Source organism: Diadema antillarum, unplaced genomic scaffold (assembly GCF_040938485.1).
Source record: "Diadema antillarum isolate AM-2024a unplaced genomic scaffold, OU_Dant_1.0 seq00001176_RagTag, whole genome shotgun sequence".
Taxonomy (NCBI): Eukaryota; Metazoa; Echinodermata; class Echinoidea; order Diadematoida; family Diadematidae; genus Diadema; species Diadema antillarum.
Genome location: NW_027271979.1, coordinates 15,909 through 42,896, shown reverse-complemented (window position 1 = coordinate 42,896; position 26,988 = coordinate 15,909).

Sequence of the window (26,988 nt, the reverse complement as noted above, 5' to 3'; positions counted from 1 at the left end):
CATTTCATTTGGGTTTTTTTATGACGGAAAATAAAAACAAACGAACAAACAGACTGTGAATAGATACAGAAGGACTGGAAAAGTAATTACGTCCAGTTCTTGGGCAGATGGATCCCAATATCTCCCAATGAGATGATATCACCAAACGACGTAGAAAACATCGTAAAAATCAACTTGAAATCACCAACTTACTAAAAATGAGATCTCTGCTAACAAGAGATAGCCTTTCAAACTTATGATCCCTCTAATAACCTTGTTCATTTGATAATGAGATATTAAATGGTGTAAAAACAGAAGGTAGAAAGCTACGTATGTAAATATGTATAGCCCTTATATATATATGTATATATATATATATATATATATATATATATATATATATACATACATATATATTATCAAAACCAAAACTGAAACAAAGTATCAACACTTGAGAAAGAGCGAATGGCGCGAAAATTTGTGTGCCGAAACATCTGTTGGTGAATACAGCATGAACTTTGTTTAAGTTTTGTTTTTGATGATATTTTGTATGTATATATATACAAACATATATATATATATATATATATATATATATATACATATATATATATATATATATATATGTGTGTGTGTGTGTGTGTGTGTACATATATACATATACGGTATGGCAGATACTGCTGTTATATTGTAAGATGGATATTAATTTCATTAGAAATGTAAAGATTTTGAATTTTCTCCAGTTTTGTTTTGTTTTGTTTTGTTCTTGTCTTTTGGTAAACGATGTTACTATCTAAATACAAACACTTCTAATTTTTCGTACTTTCCAACTTTAGACGTGCTTACGATATGCTTTAATATCATTAGCATCATATACTTATATTTATGTCAATTATCAAATGCTTTAACAGCACGTATTTAAATTGATTTTGCATTCATGTTACTCACATTTTTTTGAGTGATTCATTTCTTACAAACTCCGCTATCCAGTAGATCACTCTTTACCATCATTTTATCTATTTTTTTATTTATTTTTGTCTATACCATCGCAAAGTGTACGGCCTAGATTGTTTTCACGTTGCATGATTATCCAAAGATATGTTTTGTGTCATACTTTATGACTTGTACTTCTCTCAAATCGTTCATAACAATATGAACTGACAAGTGTGTACTTTATAATATATATTACTTTTTGTTTGATGTGCATAACGTATTACTGAATGGAAATGGATTGAATTTAAAGACCGCAACAGTGCCAAAAGTTCGACATATTCAAGAGTTGACACGGACCAGTTTGTGATCATATCGTTGTGTAAATGATTCATTGCACACTAATTGTTGCCGAGTTTGGTTGTCAAACATGAACTTATATTTCCTTGATTGAAGGGTAAACACAATGGGTCATGCATGCAAATCAATTTCAAAAAGAAAGCATAAGCTATAGCCATTGACAATGCAATCAATCTATGACAAAACATTCAGACGGACATAATATCATCCTTTCAATCATTATGTATATAGCTAAAATCAGTCTTTGTGTTAATACAATGCTCCAAACGTTTGATTAACAAATCAGTAACATCACATGTGCACTAACATCGACCTTTGGAGTAGTAACATGCACACAATTACAGGCCGATTATTGATTCTAAAATTGACAACACAAACCCAACTTTAACCAATCTCATAAGGTTAATCCCCGTTTGCGCCTTTCAATACCAAAAGCCAAAACAGATTTGAGATATCTGCTAAATGTGCAACTTTCAGTCACTTACAGAAAACATTTTTTTTTTTGCTATTAGGCTTCGAAATGATATTTCATTGTACAGCTACACAATTATGAAGAAAATCATATGAAACTAAATATCAGCTTACTTAGTTGTAATTCATCCAAGGTTTCGAGGAAAAGTAGCATTGTCAAGACATCGTTTTTACTATCTATATAGTGATCCATAGACACTCAACGTGCAAAGTTAGGGGGCAGATTGAATTGATCTTCACTTGCTGCCTACCGGGGTACGAACGAAAATTGGTTGCAGTTCGTTATTCGTAGGTTCACGTTTGTTACTCCGAAAATGATATAGAGTTCGTTATTCCGAAGGTTCATTCTTCAGAAACTTTGTTCTTCCGAAGGTTCGTTACTCCGAAAATGAAATAAGACTCCCTCCTCCGAAGATTCGTTAATCCGAAAACGAAATAAGGTTCGTTATTCCGAAGGTTCGTTAGCACGCACCTTGTTTTCATTTTCCGATTAGCGATTTTACGGCGGATTTCTCATGTCTTACTTTTTTTTTCTCACTTACCATACCATGTATTTCGTATAATTCCTCAATAATTTTTTTTTTTCATAATCTTACTGATGTTAAAAACTACAATGTGACTGTCATTTATCTTGCGATTTATTTATCTTGATTTTACACTGCAAAAAGTCCGGTGTTAAATATGAAACACCGAGCTGGTGTTGAATTTTCGGTGCTCATTCATGGTGTTAGATTAACACCTCCGGGTGTCATTTCAAAATATAAAATTGTTTTTTTTAACAGTTTCTCTATAGTTACTGCACTTCTTGTTAATCTTGAACTTCAACAAGACGATAAAGAATTTTCCGATAAAGTACTTGCTTAATAAGTACTTGATAAAGCTGGACGGGTGTTATACTATTAAAATTAACACCACCAATACCAAATCAACACCATGCGGCGTCATTATTGAATTAACTTTAACGCAGTGTCAAAAATATCACCAGGACCTTACTGCAATGATTTTGCCATTTTGCTCACTTCACTGCTTACGCCATTGCATTGTATCTTTGCATCGGGGGCACTGTGGCTTAGTGGATAAGACTCCTCACTCTTAATCTGAGGACCCGAGTTCGAATGCAGTCCAATGCCTACGTCCTCAGACAAGATGTTTGTACCCAACATGTCTTATTGGACCCAGGTGTATAACGGGTACCTAGCAACGCTAGGGTATATAATGACAACACCAAGTCCCTCTGACAGAACAGTGACAACATTGCATAGGCTATCCTGGATAAAGAAGACCATAATTATTATCACGATTATATCATCATCTTTTTTTGAACCTGGCTTCATCATTATTTTTTTCTTGGTAAGTACTGACTAGTCATCGATACAATCGATATCATAATGATTAACCCGTCTAAGATCATTGTCAAACTAATGTTTTATACTGCCACTATCAAAATTATTGTCATAACACTTCCACCAATGATATCATTGTAATTGCGATTGCAATTTCAATCCACGTAAATAAAACCATTATTGACAAACAGCAATGTGTCGTTATCAAAATATTGGCTCCAGATGCTGTCACAAATCTCACCATTTTTTTTTTAACTTGCATAGCAATTAGGCCTATCCATTGCAATCATCATCAATTATATAATTATGATAGGACAGTATGACACAAGTCAATAGGGTTGTCAGTTTGTCAGATTAGTATTAATGTGTGCATGTGTGTGTGTGTGTGTGTGTATGTGTGTACGTGCGTATTTCTGTGTTTGAGTGCGTGTGTGTGTGTACGTGTGTGTGCGTGTGTGTGCGTGCGTGTGTGTGTGTGTGTGTGTGTGTGTGTGTGCGTGTGTGTGTGTGTGTGTGTGTTGAATTACAGTAGACAAAGAATATTCATCCCGGCGTACTCGCAACATAGGCCTGTCGATATTGACATGAAATATGGATAATGGTCGTTGAATTAGTGCGATTAACATCCAACCGATGTGCCTGTCTAAGAGCTGATAATAACGCCTTCTCAAGGGCATGCTCTCTCACATATTAAACTATCAATAAGTCAGCGGAAGGCCAACTCTTGTCACCATTTATTCATCACATTACACTTATTGAAAAGAGGGTAACAAGACAAAGCCTTAAAAATTCATAAGACGTGTATACCCTGTGTCCATTGCACACACTCCAGTGTTGAGGTAAGACATGCTCCATTTTGGCTCGAGCCGGCGCCACTGTTGCTATAGGCACGTCGAAGAAAACCGTTGGTCTAGGTCGAGCGAACTCTACATGACACACCCACTAGCTCCAACTAACAGGGACCGGGATAGTCATCACAGTGCCTGGCAGTAGATCTACTCAGGCTGTGTGTTTGTATATTATGTTTGTCCTGCTTCTCACGACATAGTCTCAATTCCTCGATGAAAAAAAAAAATCTAAAAAGCTGAAATCGAACTTCACTTGTTGCGATTACAATTCAAAGAAGTTTACCAATCGACTGTTTCTTGCAAGTTCATGATGTAAACCCTTCTAATGAATATCAGATTCGGAGTGATATTGATTGTCATATGCGCTTGACGTCTTTGTTTGTCACATTAAAAAAAAAACTGTCTGTTTTGATTTGTAGGTCCATTTGCAGTGAAGGTGTATCAAATACCGTCCCTTAGATTCAATAAACTAATGGAAATACGCCTAAAACTGCTTCACACTATGTGCTTTTATTTTTCGGCAAATAGTACTTAGTGTTTGTTTATGATTAATTCCACTCTTCAAATTTTCTCTTTGATTTCATCCGTTTACAGCTTTATGTTTGACCGTATTTTTGTCCTTAGAGTTTCCAAAGGAAAAGTACGTAAAATGAAATGAAAATGAAGGCAAAAGTTGTGGTTTGTACCTCAACCTGCGTCAGTCTTTATACAAGGATGCCAACTACAGTATCGAGCATACAGTATCTAAAGAGTTTTGAACTTCTTGACAGAGTCTATGTCGCCGGTAAATGACGTTAGGTATCTTAAAGGTACTGCCTACCATTGGGAGCAATGATTTAAAACAATGTTAGAGATATCACATTTAATGCATATAATGTAGGTCAGTTAGATCACTAAACATCCTACCATATAAAAATTTTGCAATAAAGCCTAAGATATAAGGAGATATCACTATTTTTCTCAATAAACCATAACTGCAGACGGTTTAGTCTATATAGAAACATTTTGTTATAACAATAATTGTTCACATTTTGTATATTTAACAATGCTTAACATTGATTATACTGATTCAAATTGTTATATTGGTTGTTTCTATCTCTAAATCACACTTTAGAACTATTTTGAAGCACTGAAGCTGGGTTTTTGTTTCATCTGCAAATGATAAATAATGCCTTTAATCAATGGTCCTCTGTATACTCTTACAGACAGTTAACGCCTAAATGCTGACAGGTGACCTTCCATTATTACGAAACTCTTCGTTTACGGGCCACACAGGTGAACAAGCATTACGTCCCTGATGGCACATATTAATTCATTATACTGGAGCGATGGTCAATGCGATTGAATTAACTGCATTAATTCTGGCTCCTTTTCTGACCACTTTGCCTAATATTATCGCTTTCTTGAGCTCACAACCACGGTCCCTATTTCTTGTGTATCTCTTTTTCGTGTAATTGTTTTTTTTTGCATTGTCTTTTTCATTAACGATGAAAATGACAAATTTTATATTTCAAACGAATACAATATAAAAAAGAAGAAAAAGTAACAATATTCAGAGATCAAATCTGTTAAGCTTGTGATTTCATGTCAGTATTATTTCAACATGTGAACATAATGAACGTAAAATGAATACAGCAACAATTAATTTCGATAGCACCACAAACATAGATTGTAGCATATCTTTTTCGATTAACGATAATCCAGTTTCATTTTAGAATTTACGTTTTCTCCAGCTTTCTCCCAATTCTCCCGTCATACAGGTGTTTGTTTGTTGTAGTTTTTATCACTTTAATTCAATCCGTCTGGAATATCTTAACCATGTGTTTTTTCATGTCGTATAGATATCATACTGACTTTTATTTTTGTTTTAGCGTTTGTTTGTTTGTTTGTTTTTTGGTCTTTTTTTTAATCGTTGTATATTCCTGCTGCTGACAAATCTCCAGCCCAAATAACACATGTATTGCACCCTCGAAATCGCTGGAAGTGATGCCTTTTGGTTTAGACCCTATAGGCCCAATGGTGACGCAGGTCTAGTTTTCGTCACTTTTCCGACACCAGAAATTGAAATCTTCTTCTGCTCTGCTGCGTGTAATGTGCAGCAATGAAATTAATCGAGTATACGATACAAGCTAAGATATCCTATGATTGTACATATTTGAATAATCATAATGTATAAGCATGACTGTGTCCATAATGTGTGGCTATGATACAAGCTTAGAAGCGGAATATCCGAAAAATGGGTCATAAGAATGTCGAGAGGCTGTTTGTGATCATGCAATGTATTAACATTTTCTGAGAAATGGTTTGTTTCACAAAGTAGAGTGAAAGTTCGATGACACAACGCCAAGGCAGCAGGAAACGAACCACAAATTTTGCAAAATGAATCACAGTATAGGGACATGCAGCTGCATACAAGATGATTTTAGGCCGTTTGTAGGTTTATTCTTCCGTTAATTACTCGATATTTCTTATTTGTTATAGGAGAAGATTTGGTGCGCATGGGACACTTGACATTAAACATCATAATAGTCAGCTGCGTATAGCAGGTTTTTCTTTGATGAAAATAACTACAAGTGACTGCACTTACAACGGCCATGACATGAGCAAAAACAGAAACAGAGCAGATAGAAATAATCATAACAAATCCCAAACTAGTATAATGGAGTAGTGGGAAAGACTTAGTTGATAAACCCAGAACAAAAGAAGAGAGAGAGAGAGAGAGGGGGGAAAGGCCTCAACAGAAGGCCCTGTCTCGTGCAATGCCCCCTGATTCACGAATCCAATAAGCGCGCATTAATCTCAGCCTGCTGGCGATTTTATAGTTTTATTATTTATTCTCCTCGGCTTTCACGAATGTCTGCATCCATGATTTTGCCTATTATCTTCGTCCCTCCTCTCTCTCCTTTTCTCCCCGTGTCTCTTCCTCTCTCTCTCCCTCTCTCTTCCTCTCGATATAGAGGTTGACCGCTCGGGAGATTCAGCTGGCCATGTGGCGATTCGAGATGACAGAAAAGCGGCAAACATTATAACTGGCTTGACCATCGCTCCCGCGCGTTCCGGCCAGCCGCTATTAACATAAACAGCCTTGACTGTGCATTTGCACTCTTGCGAGAAAATGACCGCTGAGCCGCCGTGTGCGAATGTGCGCAGCATACGCATCGCTAGCATTGGTCAGTGCGAGTACGAATGTACCACAGCCACTTCTTTTCCGCTCTCTCCTCCTCTCTCTTCTCTCCCCTCTCTCTCCAGCGAATGAGTAATGAGGTCAAATCGCCTTTCTTAGTCTTCTTATTCCAAATTTCCATTTGAATTAATGTCGATTTTTGTTTTCCTGATCCCGAGCAGCTTGTAGTAATTTCCCCTAAAAGTTCCCCCCATGTTTAGTTTTGTCTAGGTTTGGTCGTGCCAGTTCAATGCGCGCCTACACCAACGTACACGGAGGAAATTTGTACTGTATGTATAGAACGTCTTTTCTAAGCTTTTCAGTGCATTCAAGACCTTTTCAATAATCCAATGCCACATGTTGCTAAAAATACAGTTGTCAAGGCCTACACAGCATAATCATCTTCTATCGGCAATGTCTCCTAATGGAATCATGGAGCCCTCAAAGCCTATAAGAAACAAAGCCATTATTGTTGTTGTTGTTGTTTTGTATGATGACAGTTCGTTAAAATCAGAATTTGTTTAAAGTTGTAACAAGAGGTTATTTTGAAGAGGAAAGGATGTGTCTACACCGTGCTTTGTTATCACATCTCCTAACATCAACTGTTTCCATGAACTGTGGTATATAGGCCTATTTTACTGACATGTAACAGCTAAACCGAAGCTGATAATTAATCATAAACGTTAAGAGGAATATCGTTCCGAATTTTGTTAGGAATTACGCTATCATATTATTTTCTACATTATATCTAAGAAAAAACCGCACCACGAGGAGACCTTACATATGCCTCATTTAAAGAATGCAACATATTGAGTCAAGAAAAGAAAATGAATAAAAAAATAGTAAAATTGATGATTGTAAATGTTAGTAAAGTCTGCGTATTCTCACCACAGTCTCATTCCATTTACCCGCTGAAAGTTGATATCAGTCTAATATTGATTTTTTTTTTCAACTGGTAAGTGGTAATCCGAATAGTAAAGCAAATCAGAAATGTGCATTATGATTGTAAAAGGGCTAGATGACTAAAGACCACCCAACAATTCTCAATTATTTAGGGCAAAATAATCATCGCATTTAAATAACTCATATATGATGGCGATGTGTGTCATTATCTCTTTGGTAATACGTGATTTTTTTTTTTTTTTTTTGGTTTCAGAGAGACAAAACTAGATAGATATAGATAGATTGATAGATAGATAGACAGATAGAATAACTGCATAGATAGATGCTTGGATAGATATATAGAGAGACAAACATACAGACAAACAGCGAAAGATTTTTGCGTGTGTGTGTGTGTGTGTGTGTGTGTGTGTTATGCATGGGGACAAGACACATGGTATGTCATATTCCGGCACCAAAGTCCCTGTTATATACTTCCTATGATTTCTACTTGAAACGTACTTAAAACAAACACACACACACACATATATTTACACACACAAACATTACACAAATAACAACAACAGCAACAACAAAACACGACTACCAAGTAGGCCTATGCAATTTCATGTTGTCAACAACACTCTCATTCACCAGGAAAATGGTTTGAATAGGTCCGTTGCATGCGATCTTTGGACGTCGTACTCAATGAGTCATACAACAGAAAAAATAACACCCAGCGTCCAGTGGTCAGTCATCAAGATGACTGGCTATTTCATTTCAGACTGACCGATGATGGAAACTGAGAATGTGGAAACGCACATGGGGAGGAAGAGAGGGGGAAAAGGTTGGATAGCATACTATGATAAAATGAAGAAAGCGAGAAAGAAGGATTCACAAGGAGGCAATACGGAATGGAAGGTATCAAGTCGTAATGGTCAGTAATCGATACGACCACTCGTGGAGTGGCCGTAGACAGAAGTACATGGTCAAAGGGACAAAGCAGTAGGGACAGACAGCATTACTATATAGGAAGAAGCATGATGGTGTTTTACGGGTGTGTGTAGCTTGTATTATGCATTGAATACGGATTGTATAGACTGACGCCCAAAGCAATTGCTGATTCGATATACATAGATAGACAGATAGATAGGTAGATAAATAGATAGATAGATAGGCCTATAGATAGTAGATAGATAGATATTAGATAGATAGACAGACAGATAGATAGATAGATAGATAGATAGATAGATAGATAGATAGATAGATCAGAAGATAAATTATATGGTTTGTTAGATAGGTAAATAGATAGAAGACAGAATTAATGTTTAGAATTAAGAAAAACTAAGCAGCACATATAGGGATCATTATGACAATGTCATTTTATTTTTTTGTAACTGACGGAATAATTTGTTTGCAATAGTCAAGTTATATAATATACTATAGTCACATTAAATCTACTCTAATCAGTCTCTCTATCCATGGTGTGATTACTTCAATAAAGGCTAATAATGTTTAAAATACGATATTTTTTCAGAGTAGAATGGTCTTTTCCAACTTTTTCTTTGATGACAGGTATATTGCTGCATGTGAATGAAAGATCGTCGATTTTCGAACATAATTATGCGTATACCTCTCTATTGTACTCCATGCGTTCATTCAAAATTAATACAGTATATAAATTGAATTGAAGAAACGCTCCGCTGTTTTTGAGTTAACATTGAGTATCCCTATGGTGATATTACGGTTATCAAGTTGAGACAAGTGAGCTGATTCAAAATTAAAGACTTTTGTGGTGTCGCGTTTTGGCAATCAGTTATGAAATAATCAACACCATATCCACTGTACACTTTTCATAACATTTTAGCAACACATTTTCAGGCCCAGATGAGTTGACGTGACAACGTCAACCTTCAGTCATGGCCAGCGCATGATCATTTCATTGATTGGTGATCCATTACAGAGATGGGCAATCGCCTATGACACTGCTTTGCTTCAGTTCATATAATAGCGTCCATTGCATGCATAGTCTCAAGGATGGTATACTCGATGAAATACGAAGCAGATGCAAGTACAACACATTATAGGTGAGTTCGCTATTGGAAGAGATTTACATTGCATGACAAGCTGGGCAACAGCGATAAGCAGACAATGCAAGTTAAAGACCAAAAGTTATGAATTTTTAAAGTATCTGCACAGTCACTGCTGGATGAGACGACTACTTCAGTGTATGATGTCACATGCGTACAACGATATAAGGAAAATATAAAGAGAATTTCACAAAATTTCACTTTTTGAAAAAAGTGCACATTTCCTCTACTCGTCACTGATGTATCTCAAGGGTAATATTATGCTCTCTTGCCTTGTGAAAGAGGGAAGTCAAGTGTTCTTTTATTATGCGAGAAAAGTGAAAATACCTTGAATTTTCTTTATATTTTCTTCATATCGTTGTACACATGTGACATCACAACCTGTAGTATAGTCTTCTCATCCAGCAGTGACCGAGCAGAAACTTCAAAAATTCATAATTTTTAATTTATTTCCTTCTTTGTCATTCACTTTGTGTTGGTTGAAACACCTTTTGGTGACTATGGTATCTTACGTGTATTGTTCTTTTAGATTGTATATTCCAATTGATGTTTATTATATCACATTTTATGTATCCTTTGTATTCTTTTAATGATTATGTGGAAATAAAGTTGAATTGAATTGAATTGAAAACGAATTGTCCGATTTTCCTCAAACTCTTTCCGGTGTTCTGTTAATATTGCTGCTTTCACTCAATCCACATGTCTATGAAGGTGAACTTGTCCTTTAATGTGCTAGATTAAAAACGTAGGAAAGCTATATATCGTCACTGCAGGTGCTGGCAAATCAAGCAGAGTGGTGTTCAGTTGATACTTCAATATAGATAAATTCTAATTTGGTGATAAAATGTTAAGGTTAAGGTTTAAGGTTCTTCTGCTATCTTGGCTAAAAGACAGATATCTTCCAGTCTGCACTACTGTACCAAACGTACTATTTTAGTTGCCATAATCTATGACACGAAGGAGTTGATTTGTTATCCATTGTCAAGAACTGTCAAAATGACATCTCTGAAGCTTATAAACAGGGTTCCTCCGCATAATGATTTCTTCGCAAATTACATCACTGCCAGGTGAGCAAGAAAGTTGTAAGATTCTTAAACATTTCGAAATATCAGAAGTCGACTGTTTGATTCAATGAAAATGAAGTCACTCCTCTGTTGCTCTCATTTTAAAACTAAATTGAAGCCAACTCACGTGTTGAGGTAAATCTTTATATTCTGATCTATACCCGAAGTCTGTATCTATATGCTCATGACCCATCCCAGCCCACCTAAACGTACTGGCGTTTAAATAATGTAACTACAAAAACAGTTGTGATTTATGTTGATACTGCAATAGAATTTATACGTCAGTCGACGAATGAGGACAATTTTATTTTCAATTCAATTCAAATGGAATTTTATTTCCAATAACACATGCTTGTTGTCGATACAGATTCAAAGAAAACGATACAGATTCAAAAAAAGAAGATAGATGATGATAATGTGACAAACGGATGACAAAGAGTGAAACAGAGTGAGAAAGAGAGAGAGAGAGAGATAGAGATAGAGAGAGATGAAGGTAATGACATCTTGACTAACAAACATCCTGATAGAAAGAGAGAATTAAATACAGAGACGGAGTGATTTGATGGCGACAGTGTGGGAGATAACAAGAGTGCGAAAAGTACATCTTCACTTTTTTTCTTTTTTTTAAGGGACAAGACGAAAATAGTGCAGTCTGCTGGTAGTCTGTACAGACGGATGCATCGTCGGTATATTGACTGGCGTCCGCCACTTCACCCTGGAAAAGTTTCCCCCCCAAACACGTTTGGTCATCGTCGCAGCTGACCGTTCGTCACTCATGGTCAATTCCATCCACTTGATGAGAATTAGATGGGAAGAATTAGGGGGAAAGAGAGGGAGAGAGAGAGGGAGAGATAGTGAGTATACAAACGTCGTCCTGAAATTAGGCTCCCTAAATCACCCTTCTCCAACCGAAGAGTTTGAAAAAAAGTAAACCAAAAACAATGTTTCCAGAGCGAAATGAAATGACGGCTGAGCAAGCGATCCGTCAAATAATTAGGATTAAATTGAACGCATTTGAGCCACGGAAGAGTGGAGGGAAATGGAGCTAATGACCACACGATGAATGTTCCATATGTCCATGGGATGGTCAAGCAGTCCTCATTACTATGGAATGACCAGATGTTGATATCATTTGGAGCCAATATGTGCTGTCACTGACCGCTCATTACGCGATGGGCAAAAGAAGAAGGGATGATATCACCCTGTTACCATGACATCCGGTTTGAATCTGGCGGCTCAACATCCGACTCGGAACACATCGGTCACTCCATGGTACTCTTCGTTTGGTCTCCCCTGACGCAGAGGCGAAGGCATCAAAGCCTCGATCGTTTACGGATGCGACATTATTCACTTTCTCTGGTATCTCTCTGGTTCACATAATCTATGACGCCTGTAATTAGGTGTTCAGCTCAAGCTCTGTTTCATATACCTCCATTGTTCATACTGGGCTCCTGATGAAAGTCTGCCTGTCTGACTATCATGGGACCTCAATTCGTTTCAAGAACAAAATCACACATAAGACGAATTGATGTTTGGATCGTTTGATGATATGACCTGTAGAAATATTTATGGTTCAATAGGTCAAACAAACAAATGATGCTGAGGTGTGCATACAGCTATGTGTTTGTAGTGTGTGTGTGTGTGTGTGTGTGTGTGTGTGTGTGTGTGTGTGTGTGCGTGTGTGTTGTGTTTCCTTGAGCTTGTATGTGGTGCGGGATGGGGATTTAACGAAGTAACACAAATTTCGTAATTTAGTCCTGGGAGATGAGAGTGTAGCTAAAAGCATATCAAGTACACGGACTGTTTTTTCTTTTTTGTATGATAAAATTTATGTAATGTTTCATTCGATGGATATTTCTACAGGTGATATCATAAAACAAGTCAACATCAGTTCGTATCATGTGTGAATTTGATCTTGAAATTAACTGAGTTCCCATGATAAATAATTTGTCGAATGTATGTACTTCGTACCATGTATTACTTTTCATTGGATGAAAATGAAGGAACTGAATTAAATTGAATTGGATTGAATTGAACTGAATTGAATTAAATTGAATTAGATAATGTTTATATATATTATATAAATCAGGCGTGACCTCTGACAAAAAAGGCGCGAAGAAGTTTGCGCCTATCGCAGGTCCGAGAGGACAGTAGAAATGACGTGTCCCGCCCAGCAGAGACTGGGAAGGCCCGCCAAAAGGGGAAGGGGGGAAACACGAATTGGCACTCCTCTTGTCTGCGTGTGATCCAGCCATCTTCCCATGGTGAGTCATTCCAAAGAAGACACGCAAAATCTCGGCATAGGGGCTATGTCAGGCAGGGAATAAAACAGATCAAAGGATGTATGGGCGTGGTTGCAAAATACACTCTTCCCTTGTGTCTGTATAAGCGTATGATCAGAGGATAATAGATTTATTGTATGCATTTATACACAGACACTTCAGCTAACTCATGTGCACGAATAGACCTTTTTGTACATCTATTGCAGCAACATTTCTGATGTTGTTATCCACGTTATCAGTACATATGTATATGTATATATATATATATAGTGATATAAGACAAACTAATAACCGGACTACCCAGACCAACATTGGGCATCAAGTTGAGGCCAACATCGATTTTCTGAAGCTCCTTTTCAATCTCCCTGCATGCATACTATACCGTAATCACTAAAAAATATCGGGCCACCAAATTTCACTAAGGGTTATCTTTTGGTAGCCCGATTGGGCAGCTAGAATGCCACATGACATTTCATTGTTCCTTTTATTTTGGGCCACCAAATTTCTTTTCGTTTTTTGTTTTGTTTTGTTTACCAAAATCTTGATTTCAAAGATTTAAGTTGCCCGAACGGGCCTCCCGAGAAAATGTTACCTGTATATGGTATACCTGTATGTAAGGTATGACACTATTATCATTACGTTATTATCATGATTAGATGTAAGTCAAGGTGTCCTCTTGCAAGATTATGTGCACTCAAGAAATGGAGAAATAATGCAGCTGCGCTTTTCCTGCCAAAGTGCAAATGATGATATTAGCCGTAGTGTTGTCACCCATTTGTGGCCACACTTTTGAGTGGGTACAGTTTTATGCATGACCTGAATTACCAGTGATGCCGCCCAGTAAGTCAAAGATTTGTAGAGGGCCATCCAACAGATCCAAGTCCTGAGCCCGAGGAGTTCAATGTGATGTAGGCATAGGCATTCACATTTTGATGTCTCTTACCTCTGAGCATTCAATTTGACGATTTTCTCTGATTTTTAGCCACCGACGAGGATGTGAAACGTCCTCTTAGCATCGTAAATTCATTTGTAGATCTTAGGATCATCTTTTTTTTTTTTGTCGCGGGAGGGGAGGGAGGAGTGGAGTGTAAGTATACCTAGTCCACCGTTTCAGGAATGAAAAGAGAACTATACCTACCATCACGTCTTATATTCCTATCACAGTTTGAAAGTTACTGTAAGAATCAAAATGAGGAAGAAGAAAACACATTCAGGATCTGAATTGATATCAATATACGACAGTAATCATTATTTCTGTCACGGACTAAAATTGTATTTGCGTATATTATGAGAGAAGAGCTGATATTTCTTATTCACTTTTACGTTTTGCATGGTGAGCACGACTCTAACCAAACCCGCATGCAATTTTGGAACATACTAGGACATTGACGACGCAAAACAAGCATGAGAGACCATTTAAAAGGAAAGGCAAATATACCACTTGTTGGGTGCAGTTTGGAAGGTACATGACGTTATGAATACATAACATACTGTGTATGCAGGGGAACAAAAAACTCAATTGAAATCTGGTTTTGGTTTGGTTTGGTTTATTTCTGCATTTAAATAGATGTGAATTCAAACTCAAATTCAAAAATTATAAACAATAATAAATGCAATGGTTAAAATTTTAAGACAAGTCTCATAAGACTAAGAAAAAAAAAAACTATAGCCAACAAAATAATAAATCATAAACATTATACAAAAAACCTACAAATGAGATAAGAAGGATAAAATAATTTTCTTCAGTAAATGGGAAAGAAATTTGAGCCCAGGAAACCGCTGTCGTGAGCGATGAGGCTGGAATTGGGGGTGATGTTCGTTATACCGAAGATTCGTTAATAGGAAACTGAAAAAAAAAAAGATTTGTTATTCTGAAACATACAAATTCCCTATAACTTCATATTGATCCGAACATTGTGACATTGTCCCGATGGTTCGTTGTCCGAAAATGAAATAAGGTTCCTTGTTCTTAAGGTTCGTTAGTCCGAATTGAACTAACGTTCGTAATTCCAAACGCTCGTTAATGTGAAAATGAGAAGAAGGCATACTAACGAACTTTCGAAATTTCGAAACTTTTTTTGTTTCATTTTCGGATTAACTAAGCTTCGGAATAACGCACTTTATTTCATTTTCGGATTAGCGAACTTTTGAAATAACGAATTGTGAACAAGACATTTTGTTGTCGGGGAATATTATTCCAAATTTCTGACCTCTGTGTTATTTTGATTTGAGATTTGTAAGACGGAAGTTTCAAGATATGCGAGTTATGGGTATAGGAATGAACAGTAGTTTTAAACACTAACATGTTATTAAAAGATGGCGGAAGTTTGATTATATAGATGTACGTAGACGTAATGACTTTTAACTTGAATAATGTTCAAATATATATGTGTATATATATATATATATATATATATAATATATATATATATATATATATATATATATATTGTTTTAAGTTCATCAGAATAAAGGATTATATAGTTATGCAGAGTAAGATTGAAAATACAATCCAATACAAATACGTCCACGTTTACGTTGTACTTTGAAGATACTTTTGTAAAACCACAATTTTCCCATACAAGTGTATATGCTTCTCAATAGAACTTCATATTATGATGGAAAACCTTACTATAAAGCTGGTAGTTTATACTGGCTCTTCAGGAAAGCGACCTACATGTTATGTAAAGAGAAAAAAATGTGTAATCATTTTTGCTCATACATTTATTAATCCACTACATGATCAGCATGTTTGCTGGTATTATAGATGTATAAAAAAAACTACCTTAAAAACAGCTTAGCGTCAATTCTGAATAGGAATATTTCATAAGTAATTCTGACTATAAATAATAACAAGGCGAATGTTTCAACAATTAAAACAATAGGATTTATGTGGCCGATGCTGAAACTGGCAACTGTTGTATTGTATTTTCTTTGATGAATGATTTAACCTCAGTAAAAGAAAAAAATCGATTGGAAACGTATGACAGTTGTCAACACATTCATTATCATGTCTCTAATCTCACAACTCCATCAAACTATTCCACCAACTCCATATTAGAAATTCATGTAGAATGACATCTCAAATTTCCCCCGTTGTTTTTTTTTTTTTCGTTTTTGTTTTCATTTTTGTCGGGTGACCGCCAAGAATGACGAATATACACGACCTCTCCTGAGAACAGGTGGAAAGACAGTACAAGGACGTGACGTAACAAAGAAGACAAAAGAGTCTGGATAATGCCCTCAACTAAAAAAAAAAAAAACACACACACACCAAAAAACAAAAACAAAAAACAAAAGAATGCAACAGAAATATGCAGCAGCACAAAGTGATTGCTCACGTACATCACGTTCGAGCAAGTGGTATCATTCATGGAGAACAATAGGCCGCCATCCTTTCCAAGGTCCGGTTGAATCATTGAAATGTAAACAAGATTGTTTAAGTTTAAAAAAAAAAAATGCCGGGGTGAAAAAAGTACATCTGGTCTCTCGGATATGATTCAATCTTCATGAAGGCGTGGTCGTTAGTAGCCGCAGTGGTTTATACAACATGCTTGATGGTTTTATTTCATTTCACAATAAACAAACAGATGAAAATTAAACGAAAGGAGGAATATTTGTGAGAAAAAAAAACACACACAAACAAACGAAACTCACATCGAACGATCTCTCTGCAGCCTTTACCTCAAGATTATAACGACTATTCGTACACTCTAAAGTATTTTCATTATCTGTAACAAACCATTATATATATATATATATATATATATATATATATATATGGTATGTTTACGTGAGTGTGTGTGTGTGTGTGTGTGTGTGTGTGTGTGAGTGTGTGTTTGTGTGTGTTTGTGTGCATGAGTAATGGTTGAGGGGTTAGGCAGGAATATGGTTTGTTTTGATAATATACACATATGGTAATTTTGTTTTGTACGGGGGGAGGGGGTAGGTTGATAGGTTGAATAAAAATGATGAGTTTTGTTCGGTTAATCTAAGCGTGCTTTTTGTACGACACGTTTTGGGAAATGCTGTATTCTCAAGAGAGGGTAAGATAATTTTGGTAACGAAGCGGATATTGAGTAATCTGATCAAGTTGATCAAGACATTTTTTTCACTTTTAAGAGTTATACTTCATCTGATATATATGTATATAGCGTGTGCTCTGCAAAAAAAGAGGAAGTTATGTTAAAAAAAATGATCTAGTAGCACAATTTCATTTTGGGTATGTGTGTAATAAGGCACATTTGGATTGGCTTGATTAGGTTGATCAAAAATAGCTTTTTCTGAGAGTTATGCAGAATTTCATGTCATTTTTCTTATAAAAACATGGTATGATTTGAAAAAAACCCCTCAAATATAATGTACTGTACGCTTGAAAAAATGAATCAGCAGCATAAGTTTTTGTTGTTGGTAATATTGATTTCATTGTTAATATGGATTTGATATTGAATGGAACTCAAATAAAGAATATTACAAAACAAAAACAAAAATGCGTGTTTGTGTATGTGTGCGTTTGCTGTTAATTGATAGACCTACAATTGCCTATCTGATTGTTACGGCAATGCTGTGAAGATACTAAAGTGTCGCTATTAATGACCGATTTCAGATGCTTTTAAAACTCGGTAATCCTAACTGGTAGTAATTTCATTTTGTCTATCAATTTTTATATATTTCGATTTGTTGTAGTCTTTAAAATGCACTTGGAAAAATTATATAAAGCGCTACCGAAATTAAATTGATTTATTATTATCATAATTTCCTTATGAGCATTATGTGATTTGATAGAATATTTGACATGCAGTTGCGTAAACGCTTCCGTGTGTGTGTGCGCGTGATGGTGTAAAGGATAAAAAAAGGAATGTGTGTATGACATTTGATTCAAATCTGCCTTCGAAAAAACTTTCTCGATTTGCTAGACAGAATATTTATCTTCCATATTGTAATGTTGTGTGTGTGTGTGTGTGTGTGTGTGTGTGTGTGTGTGTGCGTAGACGTGCGTGCAAATTTTCAACGTGTGTATTTGCACTTTTGATTGTGTATGTTTGATTATTTACCTCTATGTTCTTTTTATGTGTAAGACTTTTGGTGCACTTGTGCACTTTGTTTAAGCGTATGCTATGTTCACGTGTGAAACAAAAAACTATGGATACAATGTTTTGTGCTTATACCTGATTTTTCTTTTATGCTATTCCTTCTTTGTGTGTGTGTGTGTGTGTGTGTGTGTGTGTGCATGATAACAAATCTTTTGGTATGATATTGGCCTTCACTATTGATTTTGGAAAATTCATGACAGGCCAAAGCAGCTTGTCCGTTCTGAAAGTAACAATATATATATATGTATATATATATATATATATATATATATATATATATATATATATATATATATATATATATATATAGAGAGAGAGAGAGAGAGAGAGAGATAATCATGATATTAATTCTATTTTTTTTTCGAATGGGCAGTATACTCTATAAGGTTTCTTGATAAGAACACTCATTATGCAAATCGGAAACTACTTCCGAAATCGCAAGATTACAATAAATTGTTATGTATGGGCTATATTCATTATACTACAGTACACAGGTACAAGTCTTCCAAATGTGGTATACCTTAACAATCATACAAAGATCTCTCACACACGCATACACACATACAAACCAAAAAGAACAATCAGTTGTTGCTCTTACAACCGAAAGCCCGGCACAACATTTCGCACACGAGGCAAAAGAAACGACGTGGCTCCTTTGGCAAAATTTCGCGCGTTTAGCGAATTAACTCGGACGGACATGCAAGAGTACGTTACTAAAACGATCCTTAAACATATTAGTGCCAAAGAATCGCTGGCGCATTTATCCAATTTCATTAAGGTCGTGGAAAGTCTCCGGTCTTCAAAACGAAAAATTGGCCGTAATTGTTGAAATCGACCCTTCGCTTCGAATAGCCAATCAAGTGGAAAAACACTTGACAACACGGACGATCGAGGCGGTAAAAACAGGTGAAACGGACAAACTGGCCCGCTAATGCCGTTTGTATTATGTCGCTGTCGGGGGATGCATGCACTAATGTCCCTACATTTGTCTTTGGGTGATATTATTAAGTGCCTAAAACAGAACCCGCAAACGCTTTGTTTTTTTTGTAGTCCATCATTAATGACACTAAAATGGAGAGACTCATTTCTTCGGTTCGATTTTGTCCCATTTCTATCAAAGTTCTATCCATTCCATTCGGAGGCTGTGTGTGTGTATGAGTGTGTGTGTGTGGGGGGGGGGGGGAGGGGCAACTCCGAAATAGGTAAATGTCTGTTTTTAATGGTGCTATAACCAAGTGGAGAAATTTAGGGTAAGCTAATATGTATACATATTTTCTAAGCAACAAAACCAAAGCTGGCAAGGTTGTCTCTAGTCGATGCATTTTTCTTTTTTTTGCAGTGCCCTTAAATGCAATTTGGATGTTTCGAGCATTTAATGGCAATTCGTCTGTGGGCTGTCCGTGACGTTATGCGGTAAAACTCCAGCAGAACGTTTATAAAAAGAATAGCGATCAATTTGCATCAAAGATCCTTGAAATATGAAATACAGTAATAAAATATTGATGGACAAATTGTTCAACGCACAATGGATATGCATCACATACCGAAATGTTTAGAAATGTTTGTGTCCGCGTTTAAAAATATTCGAGAAAAGGTGATGTTGTGAGCACCAAAATATAACCGCACTTAAGTTTTGGACGTACTTTTTCAATAATTTCTAGCACAATATACATCACCTCGTTCTTAGCGCAAACCACATCTTTTATATATTCTCTTACTCTATGGGAAATCATCACACCAATTCAATTTGTGTTGCCACTGCTGAAAGCGGTTTGAAGAGTGCGCGGGAATAGGGCGACCACTGCAGCGAGCATTTCAAGGTTGCACACGTATGTCACGATCTGTCCTTTTCTCTTTCCATCTCCCATTTTAATTTATCACGCAGGTTTCCCACGACAAAAGCCATGGCGAATGTCCACTCAGAATTCATCTCGATAATTGTCCACTCTGATCAAAGGATCCATGAAATAATGACTGAAGAAAGGGAATTCCGCGTCAACTATTTCTCCGGCCACGGTCACTTTCGATCTCCCCTCACTTCTCAACCTTTTTTTCCTTTTTCTTTTTTTAACAACACGTCGCTGCTCAGGTCACCAAGACCGTTTTTAAAGCGAAGTGCTACACGGAAGGGAAAACATTAATCAGAAAGCTCTGACTGAAGTGAATGACATATGGAATTCTGGTATAGTAGCTGCTCTTTCCCTATCGTGTGCGCCATTCTTTGAAAACTAACCCTAACTTTTATTTCCCGCCATCAGTTCGTTTTTATCTTTCAAAATCACACCTATCAAATGACAATATTGATAGAAATAATCACACACGCCCAGGAATTTCCTGTAGCATTCTTATTTTGACTCTCTATATTTAATGAACATGTCTGCTTCACAGAAATACACTGACGTGTAAGATTCTTTTCCCAAAGGCGGTGTAACAATTTGTGTAGATTTTGAATTATGTTAATAAGAAGACAGGTTGAAGAATGAAAGAATACAATCTTCAAATGACATGACTCATAGAGTCACGTGTAGTTGAAGAAAACTCTCGATTTTAGTCCGTAATAGTATTCAGTTACTAAGTATGTTCCTCGAGTAAGGTTGCGGAAGAAACTTTCGTGCTTGAATTGAAACAAATCATGTTATGTAAGTAGTTAAGGTAAGATTTGTCATCCCACCATCGACTAATTGGAATAATCCGGTATATACGCTCGTCCACTTCGAAGATGACAGTCGATAACATTTGAATTCATTCCATCGCTAATGTGAATATCATGTATTCATTAACGTCACACGTTTTTACTTTATACTTATTCTGATTCTATCTGTACAGAAATTCGTCTCTGATGCAACAACTTTGATTCTAAGAAAGAAGGTTATCAGATAACTTTAGCTTTCGCTTTTCTTCTTATCTTGACAGATTCCACTCTGAATCGATGTTCTAAATTTCTCGGGAAAATGAGAAAACGAAAAAGAAATGATACCATCACTATACTACTACTAGAAGAAGAAGAAGAAGAAGAAGAAGAAGAAGAAGAAGAAGAAGAAGAAGAAGAAGAAGTAGTAGTAGTAGTAGTAGTAGTAGTAGAAGTAGTAGTAGTAGCAGTAATAGTAATAGTAATAACAATAATGAATGAAACAAAATAGAATAAAGAAGGGGTAATTATCAAACTTGCATTCAATTTTCGTGAGCCAGATATAGTTGATTGGAATTGTTTAGTACTTCGTGTGGGTCTGCATGGATTGTTATACAGGTTATTGGAAGAGCATGGCGTTAACAGACTTTGGAGAACTTGGAGGTCTGAAATTACATGTAATTATTCCATAAATATGAAAATGATTGATTTTTTTTTGTGTGTGAACAGACTGCTACTGTTTTACACAGAAATTTTGAAAGCGCGGCCAAAATTTAGAATAAAGGACGAATAAAAAGATATGATGTTGGATAAGCAGATTTTGCGGTATAATAGACATATTTGTTATGAACCTCAACTTTATCTTTATGAAGATTGGTAATCAAGTGATATATTTGAATGATATTTATGATAGATTAGGTAATCAGGTAAAGAATTGGATAAAGAATAAAGAAGGGTTTGTTTTCTTAAATCATTCCAGATTAAAATCACCTATACTAAATGTGTGGTTGACTCACATAAAAGTATCTGATATTTTGTTGATACCAACTATTAATGTTGGATGGAAACAAAAACCCATTGATAGTTTGTCAAGTAAGCATATTTATTGAAATCTTCTTGACAGAGATAATGAAGCGGAATGTTTGTTGTATTGAGAAAAGAGCATGAACTTGAACTTAAATTGGGAGGAAGTATTTTCAAGAAATCTCACACAAGGAAAGGAACAGAGATTAAAGCAGTTTGATTTGGGAATGTTGAATAATCTTTTGGCAAGTGACATACAGTGACATGGATTTCTGTAATGTTTATTATCGTAGGGAAACATCCAATTGCTTTTCTGTATTTTAAGATGAACAGACTTTTTTTTAACAATCAAAAGGTTAGTAAAATGTCTTTATATATATCTAGATGTTGATGATTTGTTATTATAGTAAAAGTTGGGGGATATAAAATATGGATGATTTGGTAAATTTGGCATATCTTGGTATATTTGTAAATTGTTGAATCTGAGGAAAGAAATATGAGACGACAAAAGGAACAAATATTTTTGGTATATGTATATATATATATGTGTGTGTGTTTTCGGGAAATCAAAAGTCGTTTAAAAATGCTAAGATGTTTGAAAAATGTGGAAAGTTAAAGAAAGCTTATAAACGTCATTCGCTATTGACTACTTATGTGTAAACAATATGTGTTGAGAGAAAGATTGCAACACGCCATATGAATTTTTTTTTACAAAAAAATAATACGTTAAAATAAATGCCTATGAATAGACAAAAGAGAGAGAAAAAAGGATCTGCAAGTGCGCGTGTACGTGTGTGTGTGTGCATGCGTCTGTGTATGGGTGTGCATATATGTATGAATATTTTATGTGTGTCTATATATAACATCTAACTGCATGTCTTTGTTTAACTCTTCCTTTGTGTGCATGTATTTTGTGTGATCAAGCAGCAATAATTTGATTAAGTTGTTCAAGCTGAATTATTTCGTCAGAGTTAAACACGGTATAGCAGGTCTGCATGATTTCTTTCTAATTTGCATGTATGAATCAATATAATCAGGGAACATTGGGATATTCAAAGTGGAATATCTGCTGCTGTTATTTCTGTGTGTGTGTGTGTACGTATATGTATATGTGTGTGTGTGTGTGCGTGTGTGTATGTGTGTGTATGTGTGTGTACCTATTGGTTTCTCTGTGAATATGATTTCTATATCAATTAACGAAATTCGACTTGTGATACTATGAAGTATATGCATGTTTGCTATTTTATCCGTTTGCTTTATTCATGGTATTCCTACTGTTTTTCTCAGTGGGGGAAATAATCACGAAGACATTATTATAGGACGATGGAATGATATGAAAATGGGTGTGAATAAACGAAATAGTACAGCAATCATACTTCTATGAAAATCATGACAAATTTATAGCATCTTGCCAACCTGAGAACAAAAGAAAATTGTATAGCCTAGAGACCGCCATCATTGGCAAGGCTTGACCAGGATGGAGGCATCGAAACAAATGAGAATATGTCAAGAAAGTCCTTGGATTATAATAATAATAATAATAATAAAAAAAGTGTTTGTGATACGGTAGTACGTAAGGGCGCGTGCCTGTTTATCTGTGAGTGTCATATGCGTGGGTAAGTCAACAGCAGCGTGCATATATTGTGCATATACATTGTAGTAAAAATTACAAGGTGTGATGAATTATTTAAGATGTGCGAGATTAAGATTTGTTTTGGTTGGGAGAAGGAGGAATGAGAGAGTTTTAATGAACAATATTCAAGTGGAATGTAATGCATATAAATATATATGAATATATATATATATATATATATATATATATATTATATATATATTACATATAATATATATACATGTTATATATATGTATATATTATATAAATATGTATATATATATGTATAATTTCATGTTGAATATAATGCACTTTATCAAAATTATTGTTTACGTAGTTTTGTCTAATTAGTTTGACTCTATTTGAGCTATCATCATTGTTGATGTACATTGAGATTTGTTTTGAACTGTTGTATTTTCTTTGTAATTTGTACACAGAAGGGATTGTTTATTAATGTATGACGTGAATGTAAAATCAGTGCAAAAAAAATGTATTTGTGTGAGTGTGCTTGGGCATGTGTTGTACTAAATCTAGGTATCCATAATGTGGGAATGGGTGTGTCCCTTCGCGTTTATCTCATCGGTATCTAAGAGTTTAATTTCATAGGTGTGCGTTGTGTATGTGTATGTGTATGTGTGTGTATGTGTGTGTGTGTGTGTGTGTGTGCGTGTAGATTTTTTTTTGTTTTCTTAAAAGAACTTGGTTTGTATGGCTATCAGTGTGAGGCACAGTGTGTGCGCATGAAGGTGGGTTTTTGTCGTGCATGTGTGTAAATGCGCATGAACGCACACGCACACACGGTTCAACTCAATGGCTCTTTTTGATCTCCATTAATCATTAATGCAACGGCTTATCATGTCGTTTAAAGGATCAGTTTTAATTGTTATACTCAAAACAAGGGGGATTCTAATTCATTCGCAATTGTAAAGATACATTAGAGGGATGAAATTTCTCATTCAGCAGCGATCTCTTCAAAAATCTGACCGTGAAGCATTGTGTTGGTTTCGAAGGACAACTTAACCAATGTTGCGGGCAATATCACATGACATTGTTGAATGGTGCGAAAGTAAATTCAGCCACATTAGCTCCTCGTCTATGGCGTTCTGCACTTTTGACACTCATTTTTTGCTTTTCAAAGAGGTTTCAACCAACAAAAGGTCAATTTCGATTACAACGGAGCCTCACCTTGCGTAACTAGTGTATTAGTCGTATAGCACACCCAATTAACTGTGTGGTTAATTTTTCTGTCGCTCTTCGTAATTTTCATATAATAATTGCCACATAGCAAAATTGCCCCTGCTTCTCCCCTCCTGTAAGCCAGTAAGAGATGACTGCGTCATTTTATTATCTCAGTCAATGCTTACAGTTGTCCACTCTCGAGACAACTTTCTAGAACATAACACGCGGCCAATTCTGGCATCGCATTGTCACCTGCAACTGTTGGCGACTGTATAGCGTCCATCTATCTTTTGTTCCTCGCAGTTTTCGTCGGGTTGACCTTCGTAGATTTCTTCTGCTGGCTAAGACCTGCACGAGTTAGTCGGTATTATTATCAACATTATTATTATTATTTTTTTTTATATATTTTTTTTTAAAATCAATAACATGTACGCTTCCATACAGCAGCATCATAGACACAAAAGTAAACGACAACATCATCGTTCCGGTAATCAAACAAAGATGGAAAGATGAAAAGTAATTTCTATAAAACTAGCTGCACACACCGACGAGACCGAATGAAATAGTCTATGCAAGACTAGAAAATTGAATACTAGGAGTACTTTGCAGTTACATTAAAAGATACCTTATGTAACTGATAAAAAATGAAACAATATGAGATACATGTAAGTACATATATATGTATATACTATGCTATAAATATTTTTGTTATATGTATTTGGTGTACTTTTAAGAAGGCACTGTAAAGAGCAGATATGTTAATCTATTTACAATGCACTCTGATATGATGCATATTTGCTATACTACTGAATATAATTCACATGTTTATATATAAACATGTATAACATAATGATATATATATGTAATGATATACACAGTCTCAACTCCTAATATGTTTTTCTCATCTCCAATCGTCTCAATTAGTCATCCGCATCGTGTATTGTTTTATAATTGTTCGTATGCTAATAGGAATACTAGTATTTTTCTATTCTATTCATACGCGTAGAATACCTTTTAGTCAGTATCGTAGGTTAGTATACAAATATCGACTGCTACAGAGGGAGATGATAAAACTATTTGCGACGAGGTGATTTCTCAACAGTGCTATGTCCCGAGACGAAGTCGAGGGACATGGCACTGTTGAGAAATCACCGAGGTCAAATAGTTTTACCATGGCCCGAAAGAAAGCAGTGGATATTTGTTTTATATCCCTCTCGAGCATTTTACTAGAGTGATGACAAGGTTCCCTTTTGGAAAAATGTGCAGGTTTAACGTTAAATCTAACGTTAGGCCGTGGCAGGGCCACCGTGTATTAAACCGTTGTTGATTCCTATGCACGAGGTACACTACAGCGTGCAAAACTCCGAACGATCGAGGAGGTCCAGGACTAGAAGTAGGCCTAAAGCGGCTTCGTTACCCACATCAGGGGCGGATCCAGGAATTATGTAAAGGGGGGGGGGGGGGAGCGTGACTAAAATTTCTGGTGCCACTTCCGGGTTTCATTTCATTTTTTATTTTTATTTTCGTTGTTTTTAACGAAAATTAAAGGGGGGGGGGCGTGCGCCGGTTGCGCCTCCATCTGGATCCGCCACTGCAGATCATCTTCAAAATCGGAATTAGTTTATTCCTAATTCGTCGCCTGATATGTTGTCCTTCTCCTGCAATCATTCCTCCGTTACTTGAAGCAGTCACTTTGTCAATTGAGCTGAACTGCATTGATCACACTAACGTTACACACACACAACGCCATCGCACCGCAGATTTCTATAATAGGGAGCTTTAGATTTTAGACGCGCGGACGTTCAAAGGAAAAAAAAAACATGGTCTGAGCGTGCGCAGTAACTTGACGTGCGCTACTGCGCACGCTAAGACCATGTTTTTCCCCCTTTGAACGTCCGCGAGTCTAAAAATCTAAAGCTCCCTAATGCCGTCGCGCACCGCGCTCTAGCGCTAGCTAGCTACAAGCCACAGGACTGTCGCTAGCTAAAGTATCGCTACTACGCGCACTGCGTACATTCTCAAGTGAGAAATGTAGATATCGA